This window comes from Nicotiana tabacum, chromosome 20, assembly GCF_000715075.1.
Source record: "Nicotiana tabacum cultivar K326 chromosome 20, ASM71507v2, whole genome shotgun sequence".
NCBI lineage: Eukaryota > Viridiplantae > Streptophyta > Magnoliopsida > Solanales > Solanaceae > Nicotiana > Nicotiana tabacum.
In genome coordinates, this window is record NC_134099.1 from 120,655,160 (window position 1) to 120,665,455 (window position 10,296).

At 37.7% G+C, this 10,296-nt stretch overlaps 1 long non-coding RNA gene across 1 annotated transcript; it reads right to left on the reverse strand.

Annotated features, from left to right (window-relative positions):
* Window positions 1-468: 468 nt before the first annotated feature.
* LOC142174962 (uncharacterized) lies at window positions 469-9,110 on the reverse strand. Its single transcript, XR_012704146.1, has 2 exons — window positions 8,378-9,110; window positions 469-1,024 (listed from the first exon to the last, which is right to left on the reverse strand). It is a non-coding gene; the product is annotated as an uncharacterized LOC142174962 (long non-coding RNA).
* Between the last annotated feature and the right edge of the window lie 1,186 nt (window positions 9,111-10,296).

Here is a 10,296-nt window from a genome sequence, read left to right on the forward strand (position 1 = left end):
GGAAATATGAAGAGTTTTCAGACAAAGAACGACTAGAAAGGTTTTGACCCGACCCTTATTTGGAGAGACTAAAACTAAGAGAAAAGGGGAATGCGACTGAACCCTGGTATTTGAGCCCTGATATCTGACCAGAAGTGAGTGGGATGATGGAGTATGCCGAGGTGGAGAGCCGGTCGAGGTGCCGTTCCGCCGAGGTTCCGATCCGCGGTCCTGTTATTACATCAAAAATCAAAACATGAAAAAGACTAGCTAAGCCTATCAACTACGAGTTACAAGATTCCTATCTATAAGTCTTCTGAGGCTTGATCCTGAGTCTTGAGTGGTTCTTCATTCAGACATTAGATTTGAACCTTGACGCTTGCTAGTTGCAGTTGTTAGTTCATCCTTCTTCAGCTTTTCGGATCAAGACCAGGCATGCAGTGCTTGTGATCTCGGCCATGTCTTGAGCAGCCCACATTTTTCATCAACTTCTGCATTTGGATTAACTTCTTGCCTTTCTTTTTTTCTGGATTGTGACTAACTTCCGTTGATCATCTTGGACTGTTGACTCGCATTCTTGCCACGAGCTTCTTTTGTTGCTGACTTCAGTTGCGTTCTGAAGTGAATTCCCTTATTCTCCAAGTAGGCACCTGATTGCTAACATTTGAATTGCTGTTTTGTTCTTCAGGTGGGCTCCTGATTACCAACACTTGAATTGCTACTTTGTTCTTCAGGTGGGCTCCTGATTATCAACACTTGAATTGCTTTGTTCTCCAGGTGGGCTCCTGATTACCAGCACTTGAATTGCTTGCTTCGGAACTGCTTTCCCTTGAAACTTGAACTATCTTCCCTTGAAATTTGAACTGTCTTCCCTTGTTCTCCAGGTGGACGCCTGATTGCTGAACTTGAACTGTCTTCTTTCGAAACTGTTTTTCCTTGAAACTTGAGTTGCATTCCCTTGAAACTTGAACTGTCTTCCTTTATTCTCCAGGTGGGCGCCTGATTGCTGAAACTTTCTGTGTTCCCTTGTTTTCCATGTGGGTGCCTACAATCAAAACCAACAAAATAAATGAAATTTTCTACCCTAGTTTGCACTATAAAGATTTGTGAGTTGTAAACAATATTTTAAACCACTTATACTATTGATGCAATGATGAGAGTAAACTAAAGACTAGAGTAGGATGTGCGTCTCCTAAAAGTGATTGAGCTTGCGGAAAACTATAAACTAAGCTTGACTAAAGTAAAGATTGACCTTATTCCCCAGGCGGGCCCCCTGATTTCAAGAAAACTAAACATTGATTACTTAAGAAAACTAAAAATTGACCCCTTTTTTCAAATCCAGACTTCCTTTTTTTCAAATTATCCTAGGAAAAAATTCGTCAGACTAGGTTTCCTATCTTAGGAGAAAGATTCATCAGACTAAGATGCTTATCCTAGGAGAAAATTCATCAAACTAGGTCCTTTTTTCTCTTTCTTTTTTTGTTTTTGGTATATTAGGAGAAAGATTCATCCGACTAAGATGTTTATCCTAGGAGAAGATTCATCAGACTAGGTTTTCTATCTTAGGAGAAAAATTCATCAGACTAAGACGTTTATCCTAGGAGAATATTCATCAGACTAGGTCTTCTATCTTAGGAGAAAGGTTCATTAGACTAAGACATTTATTTTTTGTATCTTAGGAGAAAGATTCATCAGACTAAGATTTTTATCTTAGGAAAAAGTTTATCAGACTAGGTCCTTTCATCTTATGAGGAAGAAATGTGAAGATCAATGGCAAGATTTTATGCACAATAGCAAGACAAATAAAAGATTTGAGAAACTTCCCTTTGTCGGCTCTTCTCTTCTTTTCTTTTTTGTTTTTGTTGTTTTTTTAATCACTTTCCTTGCATTGCTTTGTTCCTATTTCACACAAAGAAATATTTGTCAGTTTTGAAAATGGTGGTCGGTTTGTGGCCTTGAGTCTTGGGCAGCTTGGTTTCTGCTCAATCAGCTTGAGTCGGCTTCAAGAGACCTTTGCTCTGCATCAACCCTAATTATTTCAGACCTAGTATCATTTGTACTTGCGACTCAATCAGCCTTATCTCAACTGGAGATCTTTGCCTAGGTGACCCTTTCCGATATCTTGATGACTTTCTGCTTTTTGAGCAATTTGTCTGTCAAAAAGAATCACCAGTTATCTTTCTTGCGCCAAGTAGGCTGAGAAGAGTCTTTTGGGGGAAGCCTTTATATGAATCCTCAAGGTATATTGACAGAAACAACTTAGTGCTGGCCAAATTTGCTTTATGCAATTGAAAAGCTGGTACCAAATTTTGAAATCGTTTCTTACTTGTTTTGACAAGGACCGACTCGAAGTTAAGGACACAATGATGCAAAGAAACAAGTATTAACAAGAAATGCCCCTGTCGGAAGGATAGAAGGAAGAGTTCTTTGTTTTTCAATAACTAGCCTTAATGATCATGACATGCATTTTGGACTTAACGGTCGATCTACAAAACTAATCCAATCTTCCCTTTTACCATTCTTATAACCTTTGAAGTTGGGCTTGTTTATGCCAATTCTTCGTATCAGCTTCATGACTCACTTTCGACAGGTAGTGCCCGAGGGGTTTTCACCAACAAGTCTCTCTCATTTATTCATCTCTGATTACCATGGCCTTACAGTGCCCGTGAAGCTTTTCACTAGTAAGACTCTCTCATTTTCCTTATTTTTCTTTTTCTTTTACTTTCTTGTGCGAGCAACTTGAAAGTGTTCTATGTCGCGTGACAGTCGTTGCTCATTGCATGCTTCTCTTGACATTCTTGAAGGCATATTGGGAGGTCTTTATTTAGACGGTTTAGGATAGGTTGGACAGAAGGGTCGGCATGAAGGCTTAATGTAGACTCAAAATAAAAGGGGGTGTAGACTTACAACTCTTGGAATCGACTCTTTCAAAAATGAAATAAAATCTTTGCCCCTGTTTCAGCTATTGGGGATTTTTGGAATTTTTTTTCTCTTTTCTGAATTCTTATTTGGTTAGACCGAACCGTGAGGCTGCCTACGTATCCTTTTTTTAAGTAATCAGGTCGAACGTAGTTCAAACCTCTGAACTAACTATTTTCATCTTTCATTTTTTTCTTTGTCTTTTTTTTTCAAAACAGGTTGCCCTAGCTTCTATTTTCTGGGGGCATGGATCTTTGCCAGTTCTTTTCTTCTTCATTTTTTTTCTTGAAAATTTCCCTAGTTTGTACTCTTGGGACATGGAATTTTTTTTCTTTTTTCATTTTTTTTACTCTAACTTGATTCCAAAAGAGGGTAGTCAAAGAAAATAACACAGGCTCAAAAGGTGTAGGGAATGATATAAAGTGTTTGGATAGCAGAAAGAGGGCCTCCCAGCCTCGAGAGTGCCAAATATAGTATCTTTCACGATCACAGCATTGACGAACATGTCTGTCCTCTTGGTGTGTCATGGTCACAAGACACTTTCCATCTCTTAGTGACAAACTTTCCAACAAACTTTAATTGATTAAAAATCCTCAAGCCCGATCTTCACAATGATTTTAAAGTGAATTTTACTCGACCTTAGTTCCAAAGTATTCCAACTCTTTATTCATCCTCAAATGTATTTTTTTAGTTATCCAATTCCAGATTAAATTAGTTCCTAAGATCTGGCCAAAATTTCCGCATGCATGTCATGTCATTAGAACTAGCGACAAAAGAACTAGGAACAGAATGACTCAAAAGGACAAATTGTATTTTATTGAGTAAAGGATGAAAGGGTTTTACAACTAAACAAGCAACCCAAAATATGAGTTACAGCCCTAAAATAACCCGAATAATTAAAATAGCAATAGAAAAGACAGACAAGACTCACACAAACAAAATCGAGGGATAGAAGGATTTGACTCAATAAAACAAATAAAATCTAGATCACAACCCTGAAATAACCTAGATAATAGAAAAAACATCAAAACAAGCTACCAAGATTCCTTCCTAGTGAGGAGGGAATGACTTTTCAATTGCTAGGCTTGACATTTAGCCACAAATTTGCTCATCAGAATCAGCAGAGCCTTCTCCAATTTCAACATCATTAACTTCAGTTAGCAAGTTCCCGAGAGGATTCTCATACTCCACGCCACCAGGCATCATCCCTACAAAGTGTGCATCATGATGTGCAGGTAAAGGATTATGCACGATATTCTGGGTGTCACTGTCTTGGATCACAATCAGGTTTTCCTGGATCATCCTTTCTATTTCTCTTTTCAAATCCCGACAACTTTCAACATTGTGCCCCTGGGCATTAGAATGGTATTCACACCTTTTATAAGGGTCAAGGCTTCTTGCACGGGGGTCCATATGATTTGGAGGAATAGGTGCAATCATGTCATACTGCTTTAATTTCTCAAACAAGCTTGCATATGACTCTCCTATTGGTGTAAAATTAAATTTCAGCCTTTGTTCCCTTCTATACCCCTGGCTAGGATGTGGGTTATAGGGCATTTGAAAATTTTGTGGAGGCTAGTAGAGATTTTGCGGTGCTGGTGCTCGCCTTCTGGGGTGTCTTGGTGGTCGGGCAACATACTGAGGTGCAGCAACAGAGTATTGAGGGTTTTGAAGTGAATAATAGTATTCAGGGGAATCATGGGAAACCTAATGAGGTTGCTCATACCTTCGAGATGCTCTCCTAGGACCTCTTCTCGACCCTGATGTCATCATGATTTCTTTGTGCTTCTCATTCATGTCATTAAAATTATCGGATTCAATTCGGACAGCCTGAATTGCGGCTTTGAGAACTCTTTGACTTATAATTTTGCCTGTTTTAAGACCATTCTCAATCATTTCCCCCATTTTATTGCTTCCGAGAAGGATTTACCCATTGCGGACATCATGTTTTGAAAATAATCTGGCTCTTGAGCCTGAAGGAAGACAGTGATTAACTCGTGCTCATCCATGGGTGGCTTAAATCTGGTCACTTGCTCTCTCCAATTAATGGCATATTCCCTGAAACTTTCAGTTGGTTTCTTCTTCAAGTTTGAAAGGGAATTACGGTCTGGGGCAATGTCAATGTTGTATTGGAACTATTTGACAAAGGCCTGTGCCATGTCATCCCATACATACCAGCGAGACGTGTCTTGATCCATAAACCAATCGGAGGATTCTCCCGTATGCTTTCCCCAAAATAAGCCATCAACAATTCTTCATTTCTTCCCGCACCTCTCATTTGATTGCAATACCTTTTCAGGTGGGCTATGAGATCTACATGTCCATCCTACTTTTCAAAAATTTGGGAGTGTTGAAACCAGACGGTAAGTGGACATCAGGCAACATACATAGATCTTTGAAGGCAACACTCTTTTGACCTGCCAACCCTTGCATATTTTTCAACCGTTGTTCTAAGCTTTTCACTCTTTGGGTCATTTCTTCCTGTACCATCTTTCGGGCAGGCTTCTCAATGTTTGCAGGTAGATCAAACGAGTACGAGTGTACTCAGGAGAGTGGTACTGCTCTTGCTGTGTAGCAAATTGTGACTCATGACGAGGCTGTCCTTGACCACTAGCCCATGCTTGACACATTTCGGTCATTTGCTGTTTCAGTATTCTATTTTTCTCAAACATAGTAGACTCTTGTTGAACCCTCTGACCTAGAGTCTCTTGAGCACTTGTAACAATTTCGATGTCAGTTATCATTTTTCCTTGGATCTTGTGTTTCCAGCTTACCACAAACCGACCACCTCAACTTTCTTCACAATTCAAAACAAAACATGTTAGAACGCGGTCCTTATTATTATCAATATTTTTTCATTTCTTCATTTTTTTCATTTCTTTTTAATGGAGATCTAACCTGATGTGGGTTGCCTACATATCATGTGGGAACATGAATCAGATCTTGCGTAGTTCGGGAAGATCATGAATAAAGTAAATAAACTAACTTTGTTTTTTTGAATTTTTTATTTTATTTTTTCGAAATAAAGACTTATAAATAAGAAAGGGAATATTTTTGGATTTTTATTGTTTTTCAGCATTTTTGCAAAGAAAAAACTTCTAAAGAAGAAAGATTGTTTTTTTGAATTTTTTTTTTCTGGAATTTCAAAAGAAAAACTTCTAAAGAATAAAGAAAATATTTTTGGAATTTTATTTTGAATTTATGAAAGAAATGCTTCTAAAGAAAGAAAATATTTTTGAATTTTGAATTTTCTTTTCAATTTTGAAAGAAGAATGAAAATATTTTTGGATTTTTGAAAGAAATTAAAAGAAAATATTTTTGTATATTTTTTTAAAAAAAACAATTAAGGTCTAAACGAAAGGCTTTCTAAAGAAGCAAGTAATGGAAAATATTTTTGGATTTTTTGAAAATTGGGGTCTCAAAAAAAGACTTTTCTAGAGAGGAAGTAAAGGAAAATATTTTGGATTTTTTGAAAATTATGGGCCGAAACCGATGAAGTTTGCCTACGTATCTCACATCCGGTGAGAATCAGACTCGCGTAGTTCGCCCAGTATTGACGGAACAAAAGAAAATATGACTTATTTTGAAATGACTTTTTTTTCAAAATTTTAACAGAATTCCAGGGTAATTCAAATACCTACCTCTCACTCTCTTTTCTTTTCTCTTTTTTTTCGATTTTTATTTTTTTTTTCATTTTCTTTCCCTATTCTAGAAGACAGTCAGCATGCAAGCCGAAATAGACAGATACACAATTAGCACGTAAGATGTATCAGGATGGTCTTTTAATTTGGGTGCACCTGTCCTAGACGGACCCAACCCCTATGTTGAGTCCCCAAAGTCAAATGCACATGATACAAACAAACGTTCCTACTAGGGATCCGGCATGAGGCTGAGTTATTCTAAGCTAAAAACCTAGGTATATTGTTCTAGACTTGTGTACCCGAGCGGACAACTCGAGCCGAGGAGGGGGCTACGTACCGGGACCAAAAGGCCATCTGGCTTTGTAACTTGTTCGAGCCTCTTTCTTATTTCAAGGTATGACACTAACAGAAGGAGGAGTCACGCCAGTGTGCACATCCCCGAAGATGAGAAGAGAAGAGTTTTGTAACAGTTTATATACAGTTCAAATAATATCAAAGTGGTAAAAAGCGGCATTTAACACATTAGGCTCAAACATGCAATAAAATCAGATAATAAATAAAGCCAATTATAACAATTATTCTAAGCTCGAATTCTTGAAACCTGGACCAGAAGTTCTGGGTTCTTATCCCCAGCAGAGTCGCTAGAGCTGTCACACCTCTTTTTTTATTACCCTCGGAAAGGTATAAAGAGAGTTTTTTCAATTTAAGTGACAGTCGAAACGAGATTATTCATTTATTAAATTCAGAGTCGCCACTCGGGATAATTTATGGTGTCCCAAGTCACCAGTTTAGATCCCGAATCGAGGAAAAGAGTGACTCTGTTTCACAGTCTGCGAATACAGAAATCCGGGTAAGGAATTTTGTTACCCCGGGAGAAGGTGTTAGGCATTCCCGGATTCCGTGGTTCTAGCACGGTCGCTCAACTGTTATAATTTGCCTATTATCTGATTCTAATACATCTTTTACCCATGGTACAATTTTAACTTTATAACCGCTTTTGTTTAATTATTTTTAGGAAAAATTCAACATCATCTAAAACACGTCTTGAACCACGTCACATAAATGCACCCGCGGTCCACGACACATTTTATCTAACGTTGTTGAGATTGGGATTTGGGCCACATAAATGCACACCCGAGTTTAGGAAGGTAATTTTTAAAATAGCGCGCCTAAGGCAACTACGCACTTTCAAGTTTGCGAGAGCCATGGAAATTTCGCTAATCGCACATCTCGATTTCTAAAGATTCAAATTAATTAAGTGAGGGCCATGCATTTTAAGGTTTTATTTGGCATGGCACACCTCAATTTTATTAAAGGAAATGCATTCAACTAAGTGAACTATGAATATTCATATTTAGAGCCAATTTGAAATTAAGTATCACAACTACATCACGGGAACCGTACCCCTAATTGTGATGAGTTAATTATGTGCCTAAAGCTCAAGAGAAAAGGATTCATTTATGTTGTTGTCTTATACCAAACACTAAACAATCACAAAAAGATCAAATCTTCCACAGATTAAATGGATTCAACTGCTAAACAATTACAAACAAAGATCATAACTTTAACAGATTAAACTTATCCAAAAGAAAACTACTACTACTACCAATACCTCAACCAAATACCAAGTTCTTCTTAAACTACTAACAAACAAAAATGACATAAATCAATTGGCTGAATTCAGAATAGAAAAGGAAGGAAAGAACGTTAATTAATTTATGTATAGAATCACGAAACCGGCATATGTATAGAATCCGAAATAGTCCAAAAGTAATCCATTGGCCATCTTAAAAATTAAAGGGAAGAACTAAAATAATAGTATTACGTTACAATATTACCTGGAGGTTTTTGAGTGAGTAACAGCTATTCAACAACAAAATCAGGTATCAACCGGAAAAATCAGCAGAAATACGAATTGGAACCTCGACAAACTACCTCGATCTCGATAGTATCTCAGTCACGATTTCAAAAGATATTGAATGGACAATTACTGAAAATCCAAGTGAAGCTTAAGAACAGATTCAAGTTCCTCCCATGCTCACAAAGCTCCACTGGTTCGCTGTAGATTTGAACAACGGCAAGAGCAAACTACAACCGAAATGGAAAAGGTTTATCTAAATGGAAACGGAGGAGGTTGTGAGTTAGCATAGAGTGAAGTTGGCGATGGTAGCACTGGTAATGTCGTGTGCTGGGATTATCGTTTGGCAATTACGAAATGCAGAGCTGAAATTTTGTCACATCCATTGTATGAGACGGCATTGTAACTAGTGGAGCGTGCTCATTTTTGAGAGGTAAGGGATCCTGCTGGTTTTTGTTTAGAGAAGAAAAGGTCTAAAAATGGCCGAAGGGTCTAAGGTTCTCTTCTCATGGCTGCTCTCTTGTTTTTTTCGAAGAAGGTGAAATGGCTATGTTAGAGAAGAAAATAGATGTGGGGGGAAGTTGTTTTTTGTTCAGCAGATGAAAGTTTGAAGAAGACGATATCAGGGATCCTTCGTTTTTTTCGTTTGCGGCTCCTCCTTCTTAGGTGCTCTAGGGTTCTTTTGGTTTTTGTGTATTTCCTTCGATCTTTCTTCAGAGGAAACGGTGGATCCTCTGAGTCTAGGTCTAGGTTTTTATAGGGTTTTCTAGGTTAAGGGGTATGTGCCTAGGAATTATGGGTTAGGTCCAAAATTAGGCCTAAAAATGGGTTCCTTGAGCCCAAATTTTTATTCTTTCCCCGCAAACGAGACTAAAAATGCTACCCTATTTATTAATTAATTTTACTTAAATAAAATAACTATTGAAATAAGACTGGCAGTTAAAACAAAACTATTTTTCGTATTTTTCAAGATTAAAAATGACTAGAAATTATTAATGAAACTATTTTTTGTAATTTTCATTTTTTTGTAATAAAATAAAGTAAAAGAGTAAAATTGAGTTGAAATAGCTATATTAGGCCTAAATTAAATATTTACGTGTTAAACTATGAAAAATCTTGGGGAGGGTCAAAAATCACATGTCTACACATAATACATCACGCGGGGCTAGTCATGCCCGAGAACAGGCGAGCGAAGTGCAAAAGCACAAAACGACCGGTCGGGTCGTTACACAATCCCTTTGGTGCACGGCCACACGCCCGTCACCTAGAATGTGTGTCACCTAAAACATAATCACAAGACACAAAAATCTGGGGTATGAAACCCTCGATACCAGATTTAAAACTGTTACTTACCTCAATCCGAGAAAAATGCTACTCCAAAATATCTTTGCATCGCGAGTCAACCTCTGAATGTCGTGAATCTAACCACAAGTAGTACAATACAATCAATATAGGCTTAAGTCTGCAATTCCACAAAAGAGTACTAAGTTATAACTAAGAATCTGAAATCAGCTCAATCAATTCGAATCCTCAAATTGCCTCAAACAACATCAAAAACACGAATTACACACGGATTCAAGCCTCATGAACTTCAAAATTTCCAAATTCTACAAATGACGCTAAAACCTATCAAATCACGTCCGATTAGCCTCAAATTTTGCACCCAAGTCATGAATGACACCACGAACCTACTCCGACTTCCCGAAATCCAATCTGACCCTGATATCAAAAGGGCCACTCCCGGTCAAACTTTCCAAAATTCTAACTTTCGCCAATGCAAGCTAATTCTACTATGGACCTCTAAATCATAATTCAGACGCGTTCCTAAGTCCGAAATCACCTAATGGAGCTAGCAGAACCATCAAAATTTAAAACTGGGGTCTGTACACGTAAGTCAAC